This window comes from Callorhinus ursinus, unplaced genomic scaffold (assembly GCF_003265705.2).
Source record: "Callorhinus ursinus isolate GAN/ISIS: 27379988/994484 unplaced genomic scaffold, GSC_fseal_2.0 scaffold5, whole genome shotgun sequence".
In the NCBI taxonomy this organism is placed as follows: Eukaryota; Metazoa; Chordata; class Mammalia; order Carnivora; family Otariidae; genus Callorhinus; species Callorhinus ursinus.
The window spans coordinates 83,085,060-83,109,306 of record NW_027397067.1 but is presented as its reverse complement, the minus strand read 5'-3'; the positions used below and the strand labels follow the sequence as shown (position 1 = coordinate 83,109,306).

The 24,247-nt window shown below is 49.1% G+C and overlaps 1 protein-coding gene and 1 long non-coding RNA gene across 5 annotated transcripts in view; one reads left to right on the top strand and one right to left on the bottom strand.

The window, feature by feature from the left end:
- The window catches only part of PPP1R16A (protein phosphatase 1 regulatory subunit 16A), a 37,918-nt gene that overhangs the window by 13,150 nt on the left and 521 nt on the right, over window positions 1–24,247 (bottom strand). The window contains exon 1 of one of the 4 annotated variants that reach the window (XM_073893413.1): window positions 9,199–9,217. The exons of the other annotated variants lie outside the window; for them this stretch is intronic. The gene's annotated coding sequence lies outside the window, so the exon portion shown is untranslated. Of the gene's footprint in view, window positions 1–9,198; window positions 9,218–24,247 lie in introns of those variants that run through there. 4 annotated transcript variants of the gene reach the window in all.
- LOC141372867 (uncharacterized) lies at window positions 16,314–21,894 on the top strand. Its single transcript, XR_012378398.1, has 3 exons — window positions 16,314–16,628; window positions 16,824–16,939; window positions 21,746–21,894. It is a non-coding gene; the product is annotated as an uncharacterized lncRNA (long non-coding RNA).

The following is a 24,247-nucleotide window of genomic DNA, read 5'->3' as shown; positions in this document are numbered from 1 at the left end:
GAACAGGTGTGAGCACTCCTGTTGGCTATCAGGTCCGACCCGGGAAGGACAGCACGAGGCACAGTCACAGCTCCGGGAGCATCCTCTGTCCCCAGCTGAGGGGCCGGACTCTGCCCACAGGCTGTGGGAGCCACAGAAGCTTTCAGACAAATGACTGATGTGATCAGATGGGGGGTGAGGGCAACCTCACAGAAGGGGCAGGGGGACCCCCACGCCGACCCAGGAGGGAGTGGGTAGGAGAAGACAAGAGTAGCTGGACGAGGAGCGACAGGTTGTCCGACGCAGGGAAGGGGCGAGTGAGCGGCAGGCAGACGAAGGAGGGCCCTTGGAAGTGGGTCTGAGCAGTGCTCAGGGCAAACCGGTGCCAGGAAGCCCAGGACAGAGCATCCGGGAGTGAGGGGCCCACAGAGGTGCACATGGGAGGACCAGGGTGGCCACTGCAGGGGGCACAGAGGGGCCACACAGGGCCACCGGGGAGCACCGCTTCAATGTGCGGCTACGGACGGCAGGGAGGCACCTGGAAAACAAAAAATGGGGCAGAACCTGCCTCCCCCTCCCCCCAAAGTCAACTCCAGGGGCCCCGGGGGGCTCCGTCGCTGAAGCGTCCGACTCTTGATTTCAGCTCAGGTCATGACCTCAGGGCTGTGGATCGAGCTCTGTGCTTGGCGTGGAGTCGGCTGGAGATTCTCTCCCTCACCCTCGGCTCCCCCACCAAAATAAATAAGATCTTAAAAAAAAAAAATTCCACTCCAGACTCATCAGAGACACAGCCATAAGGAAGAATAAAGCTGCAGGGGTATCAGGAAGAAGGGAAAAATATCTGTGCGATCCCAGCACAGGGGAAAGCCTTTCTAAACGTGACACAAAATCCAGAAACGAAAAGGAAAACTGATAAATCCAGTTGCACCAGATCTTCAAAATGTCTGCACTGAGGGGCAAAACAAATCAAAACAAAGCCTACAAAACCAGGAAACAGATGGTCAACTGGGCAAAACATGTACAATAAACATGACAAAGTGGTCCTGAGGTCAATCATGATGGGGCCATGCAGCAGCTCACGGGACAAAGGACACAGATCCCATTGAAAACATCCAGTTAGATACTCAAGGCCCTAATAATTAGCAGGACATGAGCCTGGACGGCACATGTGGCTGGACTAGAGAGGCCCAGGGTGGCAGCCTCGAGGATGCACCTGGGACATCCAGGGAAATGGAAAAGGCCTTGGACCAAGTACAGTGTCAAGACACTGCCTTGCAGGTGTACCTCCCACTGCACAGGTGAGCCTCCTCAAAGAACGAGCCTTCGTGTGTGTGTGTGTGTGTGTGTGTGTGTGTGTGTGTGTGTGTGTTAAGATTTTATTGTATTTATTTATTTGACAGAGAGAACACAGCGAGAGAGGGAACACAAGCAGGGGGAGTGGCAGAGGGAGCAGCAGGCTTCCCGCCGAGCAGGGAGCCCGATGCGGGGCTCGACCCCAGGACCCTGGGACCACGACCTGAGCCGAAGGCAGACGCCCAACGACTGAGCCACCCAGGCGCCCCCTTCCTGTGTTTTTAAAAGAGAAGGATACAGAGACCACTGCGAGCTCAGCAGAGGCCCCCCCATGGAGAATTGGCAAGGACACGGCGGGGGCCCCACCTCCTGAGAACCTGGCTGAGCTAGGAGAGAAGGAAGAGACAGGCTTGATCAGAGCAGCAGCATCGAGGGGGCTTCTGACCCTGCTCTCGATTCCCCGATTCTGGAACTACCTCAGCCCCCTCGCCTGGAAGGGGGCACCCACCCGCCCTGTTCCTCACTGTGGCCTGCAGCCCCTTCCCCACTCCTCTCTGCAGCAGTCCCAGCGGATACCAGCCACCCGCTGTGCCCACCACCACCACCAGCCCTTGCTGTGGGCATGGCCCCATCGCTGCGCCAGGTCTGAATTCCTGGTGGTCTCGATGTCCTGTGACCACCCTTCAACTCCCTGCTCCTCAGTCCTGACCCCTTCTTCCTGCCAATGACCTCGTCCTCTGCCCCAGTTATGCCCTTGACCCTGTCGCCATCTGTAACTGTCCCCCTTCAGCCCCACTCTGGCATTTCCTCAACACCCCATGCTCAGAGCATCACCTGCCCCCCAGCTCGGTCCTGCAGATGCTGACCCCAGCACTCCGGAGCCCCACACTGTCGTGTCCTCAGCTTCAGCTTCAAGCTGTGCTCTCCACTGCTCCTCCACCGTGCACAGGTGGGAACCCCAGCCTGTCCAGCACGACTGCCCAACTCTGAATGAACCAGCAGAGGCACGGACTCAAGACCACACCTCAGACAAGTGCGGGGCCCACTCTGTAGAGGCCGCTTGTAGGCAGCCAACTTGAGCCATGGAAACCTGGAGAAGGCAGAGGGCCTACAGTCACCCCCAGCCCCCTGGCTGAAGACAAACAGGCCGATCAGGTGACCCACCTCAAAATAGCCATAAGCCCTAGCTGCCCAATGGGCCACTTACACCCAGACACAGGTACCAAAAAAGGAAAATTCCCTACATTCCCACACCTCCTCACTTTCCCCCTTTAACTGCAGCCCTGCATGCCCGCCTCCTGGCAGATAGTCTCTCCCTCCCTGCCCCTCGCGCTGTCCTGCCCACCCACTGCTCCCTTGCGGTGTATCCAATAAACTCTCCTTTGTTCTGCCTCACCCACGGGGCTGGCCTCCACCCGACTGGGTCGCCGCACACTTGGTGGCCCCCATCCAATCAGGATACCCCACACACTCAATGGCACTAATTCTCTGAGAAATCTTACAGCTTCCTTTGCCTCTTCTCCCTCATTTTCATGCTCAGCTGCTGACATGTTTCATGAGAAGACAGAAGCCATCAGACAAGGGTATCCACCTACTCGAACAATCCATCTGCCACTGCTCCCCACCTCCCCCACAATGCTTCATCCACTGCAAGGACCCGGACCCACGTCCCCAGGACCCCTCCAGAACCCCTGTCTCCCAGCATCAGCTCTCTCCTGCCTCTGGGTACTTCCCATCAGCACAATGATTATCCCAACCTAATTTGAAAAACAACAAACGGTACTGGATGAGACAAGGAGGTTTGCTATCACTACTTCTATTCATATTTGTACTAAGGTTCTAGCCAATGCAACTGGGCAAGAAAAAGAAATAAGTGGAATAAGGAAGGGTACAAAAAATTCATTATTTGCAAATGACATTGTGTATGATAAAAACCTGAACAATCCTATAGAAAAACTATTAGGATTAATTAAAACAGAGCAATATTGGCAGATACAGGGTCAATGTAAAAAATAATTGTACTTACAAATACTAGCAACAACTAGACAATGAAACATTACCATGCTGTTTATAGAAATACAATAGTATCCAAAATCATTAATGTCTAGTTATAAGTCTAACAAAAGAGGCACAAGACCTATACACAGAAAACCACAAAACCTTTTTTAAAAGCATGAGGGAAGACCTGGCGAGTAACAGGATCCACCATGCTCATGGGCCACAAGCCTCAGAACTGGCAGAATGTCATTTTCCCCCAGCTATCGAAGGTCCAATGCAATCCCAACCAAAACACAGTAGCTGTATTTGAAACTCACAAAACTTATTCTCCATTTTATGTGAAATGCAAAAGGCCAAGAACAGTCAGGACAATCCTAAAAAATAACAAATCTGAAGTACCCACACTCTTCCATAACAAAACTTAATATAAAGATTGGTAAGTAAGACTCTGAGGTACTGGCTTAGGGGTAAACAGATCATGGAACAGAAGAAAGTCCAGAAACAAATCCACTAAGTGTAGACACTCAATTTATGACAGCGCAGAGCAGCAGAAAAAGAACCTTTCCAACAATGGAGCTGGGTCAACTGGACAGCCACAGGTAAAAAAAACTCATCTTAATCGCTACTCCAGGTGCACTGTGCATCTCAATGGTAAAGGCGAAGCCATACAGCTTCTACAGACTGGACACCAAAAGCACAGTCCCTAAATGACAACTTGAACCACACCACAATTAAGAACTTTTGCTCCACGAAAACCATGTGAAGAGGGTGAAAAGCCAAGCTATTGACTGGAGAGCATGTCTGCAAATCACAGACCAAAGGACTTCTCTCTGGCTCACATAAAGGACTCAAAACTCAGCAGTAAAAACCAAACAGTCCAATTAGAAAATGGGCAAAAGGTGTGAACAGACATTTCACTGAAGAGGATACAAAGATGGCAAAGAAAACCCATGGAAAGATCTTCAGCAGCATTAGCCATGAGGAAAACGAAGATGAAAACCACGCGAGGTGTCCCTGCATACCCATCAGAATGCCAAGGGTCTCCCACATTGCTGGTGGTCACATAAGATGGTGCAGCCACTCTGGAAAACAGACCAGAAGTTTCTTAAAAACACTAAGCATGTGCTCACCATATGACCCAACAGCCGTACTCTCAGGCATTCGTCCCACATAAATGGACATTCAAGTTCACACAAAAACCTGGACATGAACTTCACAGCAGATTTATTCATAACAGCCCCAAACTGGAAACATCCCAGGCCTTCAGTGGGCAAAAGTTTAACCAAACTCTGGCCCACCCACATCATGGAACACGCCTCAGCAACCAAAAGGGTCCGACTCTGGCTTTTTCCGCCATCTTGGAGTCTGTGGAGGCCTGCTGGGAACGTAACACCAAATAACGTCCGGAAGGCTGTGGTCCAAGGCCGTTTTTGCTGGCTATAAGCGGGGTCTCTGGAACCAGAGGGAGCACACAGCGCTTCTTAAAATCGAAGGTGTTTATGCTCAAGATGAAACGGAATTCTATCTAGGCAAGAGATGTGCTTATGTGTACAAAGCAAAGAACAATACAGTGACTCCTGGGGGCAAACCAAACAAAACCACAGTAATCAGGAAAAGTAACTCGTGCTCATGGAAACAGTGGCATGGTTCATGCCAAATTCCGAAGCAACCTTCCTGCTAAAGCCACTGGCCACAGAATCTGTGTGATGCTGTACCCCTCAAGGATTTATATTTAATGAAAAGTAAATAAAGGTGTAGAACTGTTCTCTTGTTAAAAAAAAAAAAAAGGGTCCGACTCTGGATGCACACAGCCTGCGTGGATCTCAAGGGCACTGGGCTCCTCCCTAACAGTCACACCCTGCATGATTCCATTTATAAAAAATGCTTGGGGCGCCTGGGTTGCTCAGTCGTTAAGCATCTGCCTTAGGCTCAGGTCGTGATCCCGGGGTCCTGGGATCGAGCCCCGCGTTGGGCTCCCTGCTCAGCAGGAAGCCTGCTTCTCCCTCTCCCACTCCCCCTGCCTGTGTTCCCTCTCTCACTGCCTCTCTCTGTCAAATAAATAAATAAAACCTTAAATAAAATAAATAAATAAATAAAAATAAAAAATCCTTGATATGGTAAGATCTTAGGGTGGGGGTGGAGGAAGACCGTGGCCATGGCTACTCAGGGCAGCACAGGGTCCTGGTCATGGAGCTGTTCTGCACTTGACTCTGGTGGTCACACAAATCTATACAGTTAACAAGACTGCCCAGAAGTACATGCACACGTTTGTGCGCACACAGAGATGCATGTAACACTAGTAAATCTGAAAAGGTCAGTGGAGTGTGTGAACGTCAGTGTCCTAGATGCCTTCAGGGGACTGCGTGGGGGGGGGGCATGTGTGCCAGGGGTCTGTCTCTCTGAACTACTTCTCACAACTGTATGTAAATCTACAGTGATCTCAAAAGAAAATGTAAAAGTAAAGGGAACGAAGAAAGAAAGCCTGGAGTAGGAAATGGCATTGGCGATACATGGTTAGCACTACTAAAAAGCAAAAGGAACCCTTCTACCAAATAGGGAAATGGGCCAAGACCTTCCACTAGCACCTCACCTCAGCCACACAAGGTGCCTCCGGCCATCAGTCAGTCCCTCCCCCCAGAGCGGAGACCAACAATGGGGCAGGCACAGAGGAACAGTGATTGTCCTGGACCACCAACAGGGTGTCCATGGTATACACGTCCCCCACTGCAGGCACTGCCCCAATGGAAACGTGCTCCAGGGGCACGGCTAGATAGGACATTCCCAGGACAGTTGACCAACTGGGACCCAGGCTGTGAGCTCAAGTGCCGTATCGACGTCCAGCTCCCTGCACCTTCAGGAAATGCATGCTCAAGGATTACGGGCACGAATGGCTTCCCAAGCACCTGGCCTCATCGGCAGCAGGGAACCACCAGGATCATTCCAGCAGCAGAATGGGAGGGATCGGCTGTCACATAACTCTCACTTGGCACAGCATCAGAATGCACTTTCAGAGACCAGCCCTACGAGGCTGGAGAGATTATTACTCTTGCTTACGGCCCAGGGTGGCAGGATTCTTGAGAGAGGAGCCATACCCACACTGTTCTACAGCTGGCTAAACATGCTCACCTGTCATTCTAGGCTCACAAGTATCTCAAAGCCAACACAGGAATGGAGGTAATGGGCTCCTACCCCAAATGGGTCCTTCCTCCATGCCCTAATCTCTCAGAGTGGCATATGCCTGTCCCTCCGTCCTTCTGCCAGCCTCCCACCACCGGGTCTCAAGGACACATCACGGGCAGCCCCCTGGTGGACCTGACTCCAATCCTGCACTCTGTGGTCTCCTATGGTCCCTGTGACTCCCCTGGGTCCAGCCTCCACCACCCAGACTCCACACTCTCGGGAGAACACCCAGGAAGTGAGTGCCTACTCTGGGAACACCCTTAGAACTGGCCACCCAGTACCACGGTTCAATGACCTTGACACCACAATTGTCACCAAGGCAGACCTCAGCTCCGGAAGGCCTACATCTCCTGCTCACTCCAGGTTTGATTCATTTCTTCCACAAGCAGCGGTTACCACTCCTGCTCCTCCAGGGCTGGCACTCAAGGGAAGGGTGGTGAATGATTGACGCACCTATAAGGTGCCATCTCACGGGCAGGAAGGAGCATCCAGTCCAAGTGAAGGGTCAGTGTAAAGACCCGGAAGGAAGACACCTCGAGAGTCTGAGAACCAGGAAGCAGGCAGCAGCAGCACGGCCAGGCCCTGATTCCCACTCGGTCTGCATCTCCCACCAGCTGTTCTGCGTCCAGCTGGGGCTCCAGCCTGTCTGAGTCCTGTAGCCCCAGGGGACTGAAAATGCACACGGGGTCCTGACAGCCCTATGGAAGGCCAGAGCTTCTCACGCAGCCTACGGACGTCCTGGGCCCGGGGCCTGCACGGGTTTCCACCCGAGCAGTCAGCAGCCCTGTTCATCCCCCACCCAGGACACCATCCCAGCAGCGTCCAGCCACGCTGGATCTCCTGTCAGTCCTGCGAGCCTTGTGCCGAGGATGGACAGGCTTCCTCACATTTCCCCCAGTATGTTGGGGTCCTCTTTGAGAACTCTTTTTTACTGTGAAGTGTGATACAAATACAGAAAGTGCGTAAAGCACATGTAAACTGGACACACGAGACCATGTGAGCACCACCTGTCAGGACAATGAGCGGGCACCGGAGCCTTCCCCTCACCCCTCAGTTTTCGTCAGGTTTTCTACCTATGCGCCCATGCATGCCTTCCAAACATGGGAGTGTGGGATGCGTCCACTCTGAGTGTGTGGCTCCAAGTCACTCTGCTGCCATCTGGTTGCCCAGCTGCCCAGCACCATTGGTTCAACAGCTGCTTCTCCCCACGGTTCTGCAGCGCCACCCTGGTCATAAAGTTCCCACATGGCTGAACCTGTTCTAGATTCTTGACTCTGTTCCACTGGCCCATGTGCTGACCCCTGAGCCTGTAGGAGAGCCCATCCTGCCTGCGGCTCTGTGATCAGTCTCCTCTTGAGCTCCCCAGCCCGCTGTCAAGGACCAACTCGCCCGGCCTCAACTTCCTCTCAGACCCTCGCAGGAGGCCTGCGTCCTTTCTCAGGGACCTTGGTGCTCCTCAGACTCCCCTACCATAGAGCCGTAGAGCCAGATGAAACTGAAGCTATCCCGGTTTCTGTCCTACAACAATGAAATTTCATTTGGCTCAGTTACAACTGCCGGGTGACAAGCCCGTGAGGGGATCTGTGGCGGCCAGACTAGGCACTACACATGTGTGGACCACACGAGGCAGGGGCCACAGCGAGCTTTGGCAGCAGTGCCTGCGAGGGGCCAGAATCTGGGAAGGCCTCTCCCCAAACATCGGGAGGCTCCCCAAAACTTGGGAGGCCTCGCTCCCCCATTTTCTTTCCCTTTGCCATCCAAAATAAAGCTAATAAACTTAACAGCAAGGTGTCAGGGGCCTAGCCAACCTCATGAAAGAAGTCTGGCTGGAGGCACCTCCATTTGAAAAGAGGTTCGCTGAGCAAAGAGAAAAGCCAGGCCTTGGCTAGGAGAGATTACGGACAGAGGGTTTCCTGAGGGCCCTGGTCACCTGGAGGCCAGCACAGCCTCCAGTCCCTTGGCGGCCACACTGTCCCATTTAGTCTCAGCCTAATCACTGCAGTGGGCCAGGACCCCATCGTGTAGATTTGGAAATTAAGGTCCGTCAGGTACAAAATGGTCAAAATCACAAAGTTGTAACCCTGGGTCTGCTCTGACTCAGAACGCGTGCCCCAACAATGACCCTTGGGCAGGGAACAGTGGTGAGGGAAGCTGGAGGGGGGTTGTAGACAAGACACATGGGCCAAACAGCCTTAGAACAAGAGATGTGCCAGGTGTAGATGACCAACTGAGCACACACATGTACCCACAGTGAGACCCCGCCCCCCACCGGCCTAGTGGGAGAACTGGAGGGCCAACAGAGAGGAAGGGAATTCATGTTAGTACACAAATTCCTGAAGCTGGAGGGAAGAAAGATGGGAGCCACTGCACAGAGAGGACAGCAAAGGGGAGGTGTCCAGGGGGTGGCGGAGGTCAGGACACTCGAGGACGTGATAAAGGGGACTGGTAACACATAAGCCAGCAGCATCCCCATGGACCTAAAGCCAGCCAAGAACACCATTCCTCCAGGGGTGCAGGAGACGGAACAGGACACATAGATGGGAAAGCATAATTCGTGCATCCCACCCGGCTATGCAGACAGACAGACTGACTGATGTCATTTCCAACTTCTGCAACACAGAATTAGGAACTACGGTACAGGACAGAATATAACTTCATCAACCCGGCAGTGTAAAGTGACGGCGTGTGGGAAAAACATCCTGACGACCTCAGGATCTATGCACAAATGAACTGAAAACAGGAACTCACATATCTATGCACCAATGTTCAACATGATTCACAGCAGCTAGAAAGCAGAAACTCAAATGTCCACCAGCAAATGAAAAGATAAACTTGGTCTATCCATACGGTGGAATATTCAGCCATAAAAAAGAAGTTAGTCCTGACACATGCCACAAATGTATTGACAAAAGGACACACAGTGTGTGATTCCACTTGGAGGGGGATCAAGAATAGGTAAATTCACAGACACAGGATGCAGGCTGTCCGGGGCTAGGGGACTGGGGCGGGAATTGTTTAAAGGGGACAGAGTTGGGGCGCCTGGGTGGTGCAGTTGGTAAAGCATCTACCTTCAGCTCAGATCATGATCTCCGGGTCCTGGGATCAAGTCCCGCACTGGGCTCCCTGCTGAGCAGGGAGTCTGCTTCTCCCTCTGCCCCTCTCTCCCCCGCTCCTTCTCTCTCTCTCAAAAATATATAAATAAAATCTTTAAAAAAATAAAGTGTCCTTAAAAAAAAAAAGAAAGAAAAAAAAGAAAGAAAGGGGACAGAGTTTCTGCTTCAGGTGGCTAAAAGTTTCCGGTCACGGATACAGATGATGACTACACAATATGGAGGATGTACTTAGTGCCACTGAATTGTACCTAAAAATGGTTACAATAGATTTTATGTCACGTACATTTTATCACAGTTACGAAAAAAAAAGCAAAGGCACAGGTGACTAGAGGAAGGGGAGGAAAATGAGCCCCATACCCAGCCCCGCTCTCGCACAAGGCTGTACAAGCAGGGACAGAGGTTCGCCCAGGTGGTGGGAAATTGCCCAAATGACCTGTTGTCAATAATCACGTGACCAGCTATGAAGCTCATATTTTTACCCCAAGACTGTTCTAGGCTTACTGTGGGATGCAGCAGATAAGTAGTTCATACTTAACACTTGTAATATCACAATTCTGTCATCCTGGGTCACTGAGAACCAAGATTCTTGGCATGGGAGAAAAAAAGATACAAATACAAGAGCAAGAGCAAGGAGGTAAAATAAAATTCCTGTAGTCTTAAATATGACCTGGAAGTATCAATAAAACTTGTAATGTTATTTAATTAATTTATTTTTTAAATAATTATTTATTGTTACGTTAATCACCATACATCACTAGTTTTTGATGTAGTGTTCCATGATTCATTGTTTGTGCATAACACCCAGTGCTCCACGCAGAACGTGCCCTCTTTAATACCCATCACCAGGCTAACCCATCCCCCCACCCCCCTCCCCTCTAGAACCCTCAGTTTGTTTTTCAGAGTCCATCGTCTCTCATGGTTCATCCTAATTTATTTTTTTTTGAAGATTTTATTTATTTGACAGAGAGAGACACAGCGAGAGAGGGAACACAAGCAGGGGGAGTGGGAGAGGGAGAAGCAGGCCTCCCACCAAGCAGGGAGCCTGATGCGGGGCTCGATCCCAGGACCCCGGGATCATGACCTGAGCTGAAGGCAGACACTTAACCGACTGAGCCACCCAGGCGCCCCATGTTATTTAATTTAAAACAAACTTCCTACTTCTGTCCACTGAAAAGACCCAGAAACAGTGAGCAGCCCAGCAGCAAGGAGCACTCCAAAAACCCAGCCTGAAATCTCCATTTTCCTTAAAAATGTCTTTATAGAAATGGCTGATTCCAGGCCTGTGGCTTGAGACGTCCAAGCTTAACGTGAAACATCTTGTCACAGCAAGCAATACGGGAGCGGTCAGACTATGGGGCCCACATCAGACACTCCCACTGCCAAACACCGGAGGACAAACGTGTACCCATTTGGCCAGAAGACTAAGTGGGATGGGCTGAAACCTATCAAACCCAGACACTGAAATCCACACTGAAAACAAAACAAGCTCATTGTCAGAGAATTCTAACTCAGTATTTTGAAAACCATAAAATAAGAGAGAATTGGTCAGTTTGTTTTGTTTTTTGTGTGTTTTGTTTTTCTCATCACTGCAAGTACACTCCTTAATCCCATCACCTAGTTCACCCACCCTCCCCCCAACTCCCTCTGGTGACCATCTGTTTGCCCTCTTCTCCTATATGAACGCTACCAATACCTGATGTGGGAGAATTTTTATCAATCACAGAAAAGACAACTGGACAATTGTGCCTCACAATGGAAGAACAACCATCTTATATAAAGCAGTCTTCTTAAACAATAAAAAACTAAAGAGAATCTGATTAAGGTTTGATACGACTACCAGTTTCTAGGAATGTGAGAGACCGAGAACAACACATCAAAGGGCACCACAGAGGCACAATCAGAAAGATCAATGACGTGGGAAACTATAAAAACAAGTGACCAAGTTTCTTCAACAAATAAACTGAATAAGAAAAAAATGATGGTCAGGGAACCTATATATTTAAAGAAGCTTAAGAGGGCGCCTGGGTGGCTCAGTTGGTTGGGCGACTGCCTTCGGCTCAGGTCATGATCCTGGAGTCCCGGGATCGAGTCCCACATCGGGCTCCCTGCTCAGCGGGGAGTCTGCTTCTCCCTCTGACCCTCCCCCCTCTCACGCTCTCTATCTCTCATTCTCTCTCTCAGATAAATAAATAAAATCTTTAAAAAAAAATAAAGAAGCTTAAGAGACATGTGCAACATATGTACCTTTTTTGGATCCAAATTCAAACAAATCATAAAATGTGTAACGATGACATTTATGAGACAAATAGAAATTTGTCTAGTTGTCTCCGTGCTCTCTTTCTCTAGCTCTCACCCTCTCTCAAATAAATAAATAAGATCTTTAAAAAAAATAAGGATTTTATTTATTTATTTGTCAGAGAGAGAGAGCACAAGCAGGGGAGCGGCAGGCAGAGGGAGAAGCAGGCTTCCCGCTGAGCAGGGAGCCCGATACGGGACTCGATCCCAGGACCCTGGGACCATGACCTGAGCTGAAGACAGAGGCTTAACCAACTGAGCCAGCCAGGCGCCCCTAGGTATTGTGGTATATTTTTAAAGTATCCCTTCTAGGGGCGCCTGGCTGGCTCAGTTGGTAGAGCCTCTGAATCTTGATCTCAGGGGACTCTTGATCTCAAGGTCATGAGTTCAAGCCCCACGCTAAGTGTAGAACTTACTTTTTAAAAAAAGCATTCCTTCTAGAAATAGATACAAAAATACTTACAGAGTGAATAATATATTTGAGATTTGCTTCAAAATAATATAAAAGATATAGGTGAAACAAAACCGACATCAGTTGGTAATTGTTGAAGTTGGATGAAAAATATATGAGGACCATTGTATTCTACCTACTTGTATAGATGTTTGAAATTTTCCATTAATAAAAGCTAAAAAAAAAACAAACCTGATTTCACTAGAGTAGACCATATGCTGGAACACAATCCAAGATTCAGCAACTTTATAAGGAATGAAAATAGAGTATGTTCACTGACCACAATGGAATTAAATTAGAAATTTAAATTAATTAGATTTAATTTAGATTTAATTAAATTAATAAATTTAAATTAAATTAGGAATCAATAACAAAAATATATCTGGAAAAATTCCCAAATATTTGGAAGCTTAAAAGCATACTTCTAGGGGCGCCTGGGTGGCTCAGTCATTAAGCGTCCGCCTTCGGCTCAGGTCATGATCCCAGGGTCCTGGGATCAAGTCCCACATTGGGCTCCTGGCACAGCAAGAGGCCTGCTTCTCCCTCTCCCACTCCCCCTGCTTGTGTTCCCTCTCTTGCTGTCTCTCTCTCTGTCAAATAAATAAATAAAATCTTAAAAAAAAAAAAGCATACTTCTAAATAGCCTACAGGCTAAGGTAGGAATCAAAATGGAAATTATAACATATTTTGAGCTGAATGAAAATGAAAACATACATATCAAAATATGTGAGATACAGTTAAAGCAGTGCTTAGAAGGAAATGTTTACCTTTGATTACTTAAATAAGAAGGTCAAATCAATGACCTAAGCTTCCACTTAAGAAGCTAGAAAAAGAGGGGAAAATTAAACCCAAAGTAAGTAAAAGAAAATACTAATAAGAACAAAAAATGATGAAATACAAAACAGACAAATAGAGGAAAATATTGAAACTAAAAGCTGTTCCTTTCAGGGGCACGTGGGTGGCTCAGTCAGTTAAGCATCTTACTTTGGCTCAGGTCATGATCTCAGGATCCTGGGATGGAGCCCCACATTGGGCTCCGTGCTCAATGGGGAGCCTGTTTCTCCTTCTCTCTCTGCCCCTCCCCCAACTCGTGCTCGTGTGCGCACGCTCTCTCTCTCAAATAAATAAAATCTTAAAAAAAAAAAAAAAACCTGTTCCTTTGAGAATCACAATAAAGGGGCGCCTGGGTGGCTCAGTCATTAAGCGTCTGCCTTCAGCTCAGGTCATGATCCCAGGGTCCTGGGATCGAGCCCCACATTGGGCTCCCTGCTCGGCGGGAAGCCTGCTTCTCCCTCTCCCACTCCCCCTGCTTGTGTTCCCTCTCTCGCTGTGTCTCTCTCTGTCAAATAAATAAAATCTTAAAAAAAAAAAAGAAAAAGAAAATCACAATAAAATTGATAACTAATCAAGAAAGAAGACAGGGGTGCCTGGGTGGCTCAGTCAGTGGAGCGTCTGATTCTTGGTTTTGGCTCACGTCATCATCTCGGGGTTGTGAGATCAAGCCCCATAATGGGCTCCACGCTCAGCAGGGAGTCTGCTTGAGATTCTTTCCCTCCCCCTCTGCCCCTACCCCTGCTCAGGCACACATGCTCTCTCTCTAAAATAAATAAATCTTAAAAAAAAATAAAAGACAAAATTACCAATATCATGAATGATAAAGGGGGCATCACTACAGACCTCACAGACCATGAACAGATTAAAATGGTAATGTTCTGAACAATTTATGACAATAAACTCAACAACTTAGGTCAAGGGTCAATGAACTAGAGCCCATAGACCAAATCTGGCCTAGCACCTGTTACTGTAACTGAAGTTTTATGAGAATTTAGCAGTACTCATTTGTTTATGTATTGTCTATGGCTGCTTTGTGCTACAACACCACATGGCCTAAAAAGCCTAAAATATTTACCATTTGGCCCTTTATAGAAAAAAATTGCCATGTTTGACTTAGATAAATGGGCAAATTACCTGAATGAAACAAATTATCAAAATGAACTCAAGAAGAAACAGAAAACTTGAATAGCCCTATTATCTATTAAAGAAATTAAATTTGCAGTTACAAACTTTCCCAAAAAGAAACTCCAGGCCCAAACAGTTTCACTGGTAACGTACATCAAACATTTAAGGAAGAAATAATACCAAATGTACAGAAGCCCTTTCTAAAAATAGAAGAGAAAGGAACACATTCCCACTTATTTTATAAGGCCAGTATTACCCTGACTCTAAAACCAAAGACATGACAAGTTAAGAATACTACATGCCAATTTATTTATGAATAGCTTCAAGAATCCTTTAAAATTATTGCCAAATTGAATCCAGTAATATATAAAAAGGATAACACATCATGACCAAGTGGGATATATTACAAGAACAAAAAGTTGGTTTAACATTTTAAAAATCAAAATAGTTTACCATTTTAAAAAATACAATCAAATCAATAAAACCAGAAAAAGCATTTGGCAAAATTCAACATCTGGTCATAATAAAAAAACAAACAAATTTAGAAACTAGGAATAGAAGGAAGCTTCCTCAGCTAAATCATGCCTACGGGAAAAGAGTGAACCCTTCCTCCTAGGATCGGGGACACCAATCCCGTTCAACATTATACTAGAGGTCCTAGCCAGGGCACTAAGTCAAGACACAAAACGCATGCAGACTGGGAAGGAAGATGTAAAATTCTTCAGATTCACAAAGCACGTAGGTAGGTATGCAGAAGACATGCAGGAAATCCTCGGGGTGTCTGGGCGGCTCAGTCCGTGGAGTGTCTGACTCTTGATTTCAGCGCAGGTCGTGACCTCAGGGCTGTGAGGTCGAGCCCCACGCTGGGCTCTGCCCTCACGTGGAGTCTTCTTGCCTTCTCTCTCCCCCTCTCTTTCTGCTCCACCCCGCCAATAAATAAATATAAACAGATAAAATCTTTTTTAAAAAATAATTAAAAAAAAAAAGAGGGACGCCTGGGTGGCTCAGTCGGTTGGGCGTCTGCCTTCAGCTCAGGTCATGATCCCAGGGTCCTGGGATCGAGCCCCACATCGGGCTCCCTGCTGAGCAAGGAGCCTGCTTCTCCCTCTGCCTGTCCCTCTACCTACCGCCCCCCCGCTTGTGCTCTCTGACAAATAAATAAATAAAATCTTTAAAAAAAAAATCCTTAGTAATCTACAATTGGGATACTAGAATAAATATATTTAGCAAGGTTGTGAAATACAAGGACAATATGTCAAAATTAACTGTATGTCTCTGTACTGCCAACCAACAATTGGAAAATGTAAAATGTTCATTATCATTTACAAAATTAGTATCACAAAGTATAGAACACTTTGACACCCCCTTCAAAAGGTAGAGTCTAATCCACTTTTCCTTCAGTATTTAGTTACCCCTAACAAACAGAAAACAAACCCCAAAAATGGCAGAAACTGAACAAACAGAAAACAAGCAAACAGAAATGGCAATGTATAATTTCTGAGATTAGGTCATAAAAGGTAATGCAGCCTCTTGCTGGCCCTCTGCTGGGTCTCTGGTGCTGGAGGAACGTAGCTGGTATGCTGTCTACAGAAAGGCCCACATGTGAAGAGCTGAGGCCTCCTGCCAACAGCCAGCTGAGGGCACCACCTGAGAGGCAAACCCTGCAGCCCCAGTCTAGCCCTCAAACGAGGCAGCCCTGACTATCCGAACTGCAAGCACAGGAGACCTTGAACAGGAACCACCCAGCTAAGCCGTTTTTTTAATTCCTGACCTACAGCAACTGTGAGATAATGTTTATTGTTTCAAGTCACTATATTTTTTTTCTTAAGATTTTATTTATTTATTTGACAGAGAGAGAGAGCACAAGCAGGGAGCCCGATGCAGGACTCGATCTCAGGACCCTGAGATCATGACCTGAGCCGAAGGCACTCGCTGATTTGGTGCCCCAAATCACTATATTTTAGAGTAATGGGATACACAGCAATAGACAATACAATGTGAAAATTAGTAACAGGAGACCTCATTTAGAATGGAGTCGCGGGGTCCTGGGATCGGGCCCCGCATCGGGCTCCCTGCTCCGCGGGAAGCCTGCTTCTCCCTCTGCCACTCCCCCTGCCTGTGTTCCCTCTCTCGCTGTCTCTGTCAAATAAATAAATAAAACCTTAAAAAAAAAATAGAACGGAGTCGTGGGGCGGCCGGCAGGGGGCGTTCTCCCGTCAGTTACTCACCAAGGGGGCCTTCCAAGCGGCCGCGGCTTTAGCTGCCGCTGCACCGGCCCCGCCAGGGCAGGAGGAAGCGCTGCTGCTCCGCTGGCAGCCCCGGAGCCGAGGAGGAGAAGCCACTGCACTCCCGGCTCCCAGGTGACTCCCGGACTGTTGACCGACAGCAGCCCCTCCCAGCTCCCCCTCTCCTCCGAAAAAGAGCTTTGCTCGCCTTCGCTCTGCAGACCTGCCTGTGGATTTGCCAGAGCTTTGCTTGTGCCAGGTTGCCATTCCCTGCTGTTCCCGAATAAACCCATTTCCGCTGGTAAAATAACCGGCAGTTTTATTTTTAAGGTTAACATTACTTGTGATCAGAAGCGAGATCCAGAAGACTCCCAGCAACGGCGAGGCTGCTGCACCCACAGAGCCAACTGAGCATACTGCTTTCCTACCCACCCTAGAGCTTGAGGGTAAGTTTTCTCCTAGATTTCAAGCTCTGCTCTCCACGCCTTATGCAAGATCTGTTTTAAAGTCTTTTTTCCTGAGAATACCCATTTGGCCTTCAGTCCAACTCCTATTTGGAACTGGACTGTTCCTACTGGAACCGTGCTGGCCTCTGGTCTGACTCCTCCTGGAGCCAGGCTGTTCCTGTTGAAACTGCGCCGAGGGGGGATTGTTCTCTTTGCTCTATAGAAAAACCCCTGAGAAACTGGATCCCAGTGATCAAAATGCTTTGAGGGTGTCCTTCCTCCTGGGACTCTGGCCGTTTCACATTTAAATAACTATGGTCTCTCCACATGCTCATTTATAAGCAAATGGACTGACTTACCCAAAAGTAATTTAGAACATTAATGGCCATTATGGGGAGAAAAGGTGTGGGGGGCGGGGGGGAAGGGAGGAAGAAAGGGGAAAACCCTGAATGGGATGTGTATTTTAAATGGTATCTTGAGGCTTCTAAATGTTTTCAGAATTCTAAGTATGCCTCCTTGAAAAATACTATTTCTGAATTAACTGAGGCAAACAAACAACTGGAAGAAGTCAAAATGGTTTCTGGGGCCGCTCTTCCTCTTCCCATCTTCCCCGTCTGCACACACACAAAGCAACTACCGGTGCCCAGGCCCACCTCTGCTGTTTCCCTCTGTCCTCTCTGCCAGACTTCCGTTTCCTCTGAACCCCTCCCCACGGGCTCCTCTCCTGAACCCATTAAAACATGCCCCTTTACACTCAGGTCTTCTTCGGAGCCCGGGTGGCACAGTCAGTTGAGTGTCGGACGCTTCAGGTCATGATTTCAGGGTCGGGAGATGGAGCCTGCTTAGGAATTCTCTCTACCGGGGCGCCTGGGTGGCTCAGTTGGTTAAGCAATTGCCTTCGGCTCAGGTCATGATCCCGGAGTCCCAGGATCGAGTCCCGCATCGGGCTCCCTGCTCAGCGGGGAGCCTGCTTCTCCCTCTACCCCTGCCCCCTCTCCTGCTCTCTCTCTCAAATAAATAAATAAATAAATAAATCCTTAAAAAAAAAAAAAGGATTCTCTCTGCCTCTCCCTCTGCCCCTATTCCTCCCCACCCTCGAGCACACTCTCTCGCTAAAAAAATAAATATAAATAAAAATTTAAAATTAACTCTTCTGCGGCACCGGGCTGGCTCAGTTGGTAGAACGACTCTTGATCTCAGGGCTTGTGAGTTGGAGCACCACGTTGGGCAGAGAGATTAATTAATTAATTAAAAAACAAATAAAGTTAAGTCTTCTGAGGCTCTAAATAAACCCTGTGGTGTCTGGGTGGTGTCTGGGTGGCTCAGTGGGTTAAGTAATCTGCCTTCCGCTCAGGTCACGATCTTTGCCCCATGATCTTCGGTGAAGCACACGACTCTTGATCTCAGGGTCACAGCTTTGGGCCCCACGTTGGGTGTAGAGATCACTTAAAAAATAAAAAAATCTTAAAAAAAAAAAGGATGAAAATGATAAGTATGGTGCTGGGCACGCTATTGCAAGTCCTTTTGAAGTCACTGAGTTGGCACTTTGACCTCTGGCTACTTCAACACACAAGCTGTTCCATGTCCTTACTCTAGCCTGCACCTCAGCCAACAGGAAAACCATAAACATTTATACCAGTGGTTGGTGAGCCTTCGGGATAGTTCATGACTTTGGAATGTTATGGAAACAGACAGGTTTCCTCAGCTACAATGGGGATAAAATTTAAAATGGCTCCTATGTCCAAAATGTATTACATGCTATAATTTGCTGGCTGCTCCCGCTATTATTAAGTTTCCTGGGCATTCCAGACTCGACTCCCTGGAGACCAGAAGGAAACCACCTCACTGCTTTTTCTGTCAAAAAATGCTGCTTTCAAGGAAACCAATAGCCAGACCTCTGTCATGGTCCAAAGGGATGTTCTCCCAAATGATAATTTAGAAAAGTTCACAAGAGATACCCAAGAATTGGCCACAGAGATGAAAAGCAGTCTTAGAAATCTAGTAATTATTATTGGCTCAATAAGAAGAGAATTCTGGTTTGGACCAAATAACAATCCAGCCCCACCAGAAATTCTATAATGCGCGCTACTTCCCTCTGTACGTGCATTTAACTCTTGGTCTACTGACAGAACGACAGCATTCATGAACCAGTATTGGTGGGAAAAGGATGCAGAAAGTGCCCACCTTGCTCTTCCCACCTGTCCGAAGTATAATCCAGGGAGACCTATTTACACAAGTGGATTTCAGACAGCTTTTCCCATCTCACGGGTATAAATATGTTTTACTTATGGTTTGTATGTTTTCTCACTTGACTGAAGCTTGCTCTTTCAGACAGGCCAATGCTTCTTCTGTGACTAAAATTCCGTTAGAAAAGATCACCCCTATCCAGCGACCCCCCTGAACTTCAGAGTGATCAGGGAACTCATCTTACTGGTCAGGTGCTGTGACAGCTCTGTGCTGTCCAGCCAGCTTTACGACACTTCCACTGAGCACACCATCCTTAATCCTCGGGCTTAGTTGGATGTACTAATCACACTATTAAGACTCAACTGGCACCATCCATAGAGACCCTCCAAATACCTTGGCTAAAAGCACTGCCATCTGTCCTTCTAAAGCTCAGATCCACCCCCTTGGGAACTTACAGATTCTCACCCTTTGAGGTAGTCACAAGGCGTCCAATGCACTTGGCTTCTCCCTCCTTTGACCCACAGTTGATAAACGGAAGTATGTTTCAATATCATAAAGGTCTAATTGCTTCCATTAAAGTAAACATGCAGGGCACCTGGGTAGCTCAGTCGGTTGTGCCTTCAGCTCAGGTCATGATCCCAGGGTCCTGGGATCGTCGGGCTCCCTGCTCCGCAGGAAGCCTGCTTCTCCCTCTCCCACTCCCCCTGCTTGTGTTCCCTCTCTTGCTCGCTCTCTGTCAAATAAATAAAATCTTTAAAAAATAAAATAAAATAAAGTTTGGTGTAAAAAAAAGTACACATTCCAGAAGTTTTATCCTGGCCTCCAGAGCTTGCATGGCCTGGCCCCTGCTCACCTTGCCATCCCCTTGCATACCTCCTCTCCACTGACCACTCGACACTGGCCTGCTTCCTGCTTCTACACCTTGGAAGCCTCCAGCTCCAGGTACCACAGTGGCTGGGAGCTGAGCTTGGAACCAGACTTGGGTTTGAAATGGAAGGGAGCTGAGGAGATTGGTCAAGTCTCCTGACCTCTTTCCCTCAGTTCCCTTATCTGTAAATGGAATGATAATCATACTTTCTTTATAAGGTCCTTAGGAGGATTCAACGAGTTAACAACAGTATTTCTGGTATCTAGCACTGGGGTTGGCATACTACTACTGCCTGCCATCTGGTTTTGTATGGCCCATGAGCTAAGAATGGCTTGTACATTTTTTTTTTAGATTTACTTATTTGACAGAGATCGAGAGAGAGAGAGAGAGAGAGAGACAACACGAGCGGGCGGGGGGGCGCCTGGGGGGGGCAGAGGGAGAGGGAGAAGCAGGCTCCCTGAGGCAGGACTCGATCCCAGGACCCTGAGATCATGACCTAAGCCAAAGGCAGACACTTAACCAACTGAGCCACCCAGGTGCCCCACTATGCAGCTTTTCACAGGAAAAAAACCCTGCCAACCCCTGGTCTATCGCATGTTTATTTGATGCTATCATTTTCATCATCACTCCCGCTTTGCATTAGCTGTTCCTTGTGTCTGGAAAGTTCTTCCATGGATCTTAGGATAGCTCACTCCTTTTCTGTAGCTCAGATCACAATTTAAATATTACCTCCTTAGAGATCTTCTGTGGTTACCTTGTCACTCTCGTATCTTTTCACCCTGTTCTAATTGTTTTTTAAAGATTTTATTTACTTGAGAGAGAGAGCGCGCACGTGCACACGCACACCTGCGTGGGGGGGAGGGGGAGAGAGAGAATCTCAAGCAGAATCCTCGCTGCTCATGGAGCCTGATGCAGAGCTTGATCTCACCACCCTGAGATCAGGACCTGAGCCAAAATCAAGAGTCTGCTGCTTAACAGACAGAGCTACCCAGGGTCCCCACACTGTTCTAGTTTTTGACATGCCATTTACTGTGTCCTGCTGTGTCCTCAGAGCTGAGCCTAGTGCATGACTTGTAGGAAGTGCTCAATAACTGGGTTCCTGGCACTGGGGGGCTAGTATAAACTGTAACCCAGGAGCCTCTGAGCTTGTGGGTAAGCTGGTCTGATGAAAAAGACCATCACTCAGTTGTGCCTACAGGTAAGTCAGGACTGGAAAAATGGGAGGTCCATCAGCAATGGCAAGGCTCTGCCCTGTGCCCTGTTGCACAGGGAGGGACATTCAAACCTACTGGACAGTCGGAGGGCTCAGCAGGAAACTGACCCTTCATCTGAGGCCTGGAGGCTCCCAAAGGGTCGCTTGCATCCACACCATCCTCCCTCCCTTCCTTCCAAAACAGGAAAAGGTTTTGGGGGAGGGGGGAGGGCCGGGGTGTGAAGCTAACAGAATGTATCACCCAAAATCAACAAAACCACAATGGTCACATCAAAGAATGACCCAGGCCTCAGGGAATCCTGGCCTGGCAAGACAGGGCTGAGCACGGGGCTCTTCGAGCCACTTCACAGTACAACCACCCAACGCCCCCACCTCCACTCTTCAGCCCAGCCCCCTTCGATCAGCCCGGGATCTTGAAGATGTCAGTCACTTCTCTGCGCAAGACCACAATCTCCATGATCTTTCTGGATCTCCATGGACCTCCTCATTCAAACCAACTCCAACCCTCCACTCCCCTACACACTCCTCTCCTTCACAGTGAAACTTCTGTGAAGACTTGTCTGCAGGCTCCATCCCCGTGGCCTCAGCAACCAGGCGCCCCTCGGCCAGTACAAATCCGTTTGCTCTTTGGGTTCGTCACAGCTGCCAAGAAAGCACACAGCCCAGAATCCAACATCCACCATCAAACCTTATCGTAACTGCCCTCACAGCGTTCCTAGCAGTTGAGCTCCTGCTCTGTAGGACTCTCGCCCCTGGGCATCTGTAGAGCTAACGGCCCCGTATCTCTGTCCTCCTCTCAGCGTGTAGTGCTGATGAAGCCCTGCCCAAGGCTACAGAGCTTGGAAGGGGTGGGGGGAGGTCTGCTCTCTCCCTTCCACCACCACACCAGTTCAGTGTGGTGGCCGCACGACACACACATAGAAAAGTGCTCGGGGGGCGGGTGAGGGGTACAGAGGGTGGTGGCTAGTGGGTAGAGGCAGGTGAGTGTTACTCGGAAGTCTGTGAGGAAGTATTTCAAGAAGGAAAGGACAGGAATTAGATTTGCATTTCAGATCAGTCACACTAAGGTGAGAAGCACGGCGGCGAGGGGCTAAGACAGAGCCAAGACTAGTCAGGGGAAAGTACTACAATCCGAGGGTAACGCCACTGAGGCAGGTTATTTATTTGGTGGGAAGGGTGGACAGGAAGGGCCAGAATCAAGGGTATTTAGGATGAAGTTCTCAGAGAGCCTGGAGCTGAGGGAAGAGCCTCCCAGATGTCCGGCTTTGGCTAACGAGTAGACCGTGCAGAGGTCCTAGAGTGGGAGGCTGTGTCAAGCAGTGACACAGCAGGTGAAGGTACCACGGCCACGAGATCCTGCCACGTCCAGCATCAGCTCACCTCCCAGCACTGATAACCAGCAGAAGCAGAGGACGTCTGCAGGGCCCGAGACCCGTTAGATCCCTTTAAAAGGGGAGGATTTTTGCAGCAAACTATCAGTCTCTTCGGACCTGACGCCTCTAGACAGACAGACCGCCTCAGTCTGACCACTTCAGAAAGGCAGTTGCTGCCCAAGGCTCTGCCCGGTTGATCTCCCAACAGGACTGACATGCTTCCCTGCTTGAACATAAGGAGCAGTAAGTGCCGAGAGCTGACCCGGACCTGAGACCTCATCTCAGCCGCCGCCCACAGACCGACTTCGTGTTTGGTTCGCGAACTCCCTACCCCCTTGTAATCTTCGTTCTGTGCCGTATTAAGAAGCCAAGTTAATCACATGGTGAAATATCACTGAGTCTGGAATCCTAAACCTGCTTTCTATTAACCTTGCTTTCTGATTGAATAAAGCGGACACTGGGGAAAGACACAGCTCGTGTGTGCGCCTTCACAGCGTGTTCAGGACACGTGCTCTCGGGGCACTCTTGGAAGTTGTGATGTTTCCTCCTAAGAAGCCAACAACATTAACTGCGAATCTTGCGTGTCTTCCGATGACCAGGAAGAGTGGGAACACACGAATTGCTACCATTGCCATCAAAGTCCACCCAGCCAGATACCCGCCTGGGTTTGGTGTGTTAGGTCACCGGAGGTCAGGGGGTTCACCTCACATTGAAGTACCAAAACTGCACAGAATGGACACAGGCTGCTGATAGAAACCAAAGACAGAAATCCCTAGAACACAGATCCCAATGTTGAGTCCACAGAATTAGGAACCCTCTTCCCAGGTGCCTGCCAGCCCTTTGCTGTCAGGGGAGACCAAAGTCCAGGCACACCCCAAGCAGGTGAGAGAGGAGGCTAGGACCAAACAGCAGAGCCCGGGGAGGAGGCTCCAGCCAACAGGGAGGAAATCCAGCCCATGCACAGGGAGGGAAGGAAGGAAGCACCTTCTAAAGCTTCCCCATCCCAGCTTTGATCAAGAGCTGGGGGAGCGGGGAAAGGGGGACACACCCATCACAATGAGGAGCCCGGAGCTAGCCTTTGCGCAGTCTCCTCCAGGCAGCCACTAGCCCCTTAGAGAACTTGGCCCCAGGGCCCCGGGTTGGGGCTCTCCTCACCACCCCTGAAGGGAACTGGGCAGCACAGCCAGGAGCAGAGGCCTCTTTACACTTCTGGGATACAGGACAACCCCAACCCCGCCCGGGGAGAACACGGGGCAGCAAAGACACCCATGAGGGCTCACTGCTGGGCCCAGACAGGGCCTGAGAAGAGCAGTGTGGTGCTCCCACAGCCAGCTCCACCCCAAGTCAAAGATCCAGGAGGAAAAGGCCAGGGCTCTGAGGAGGGCTAGCCTTCCTCCGGCGTCCCTCCACCTGGAGTGACTCCATACATGCCTCGGCCTGGAGCTTAACGGCGATTAATCCCGCGGCCGCCTCAGCCCCTGCTCCAGGGCCTTGAGGGGCCGCAACCAGTCCCGGATCCTCCCCACAGGCCTGGAGCGCGGGTGCGGGCACTGGGACACGCCGGTGCTTCTCACTTCGACCCCGGTCTGCGAGGTGGCGCCCAGGATCCTCACCCGGGAGGTCACCGGAACCCCGGAGAGGCTCCAGTTTCTCGTCTGGCCTCGCTC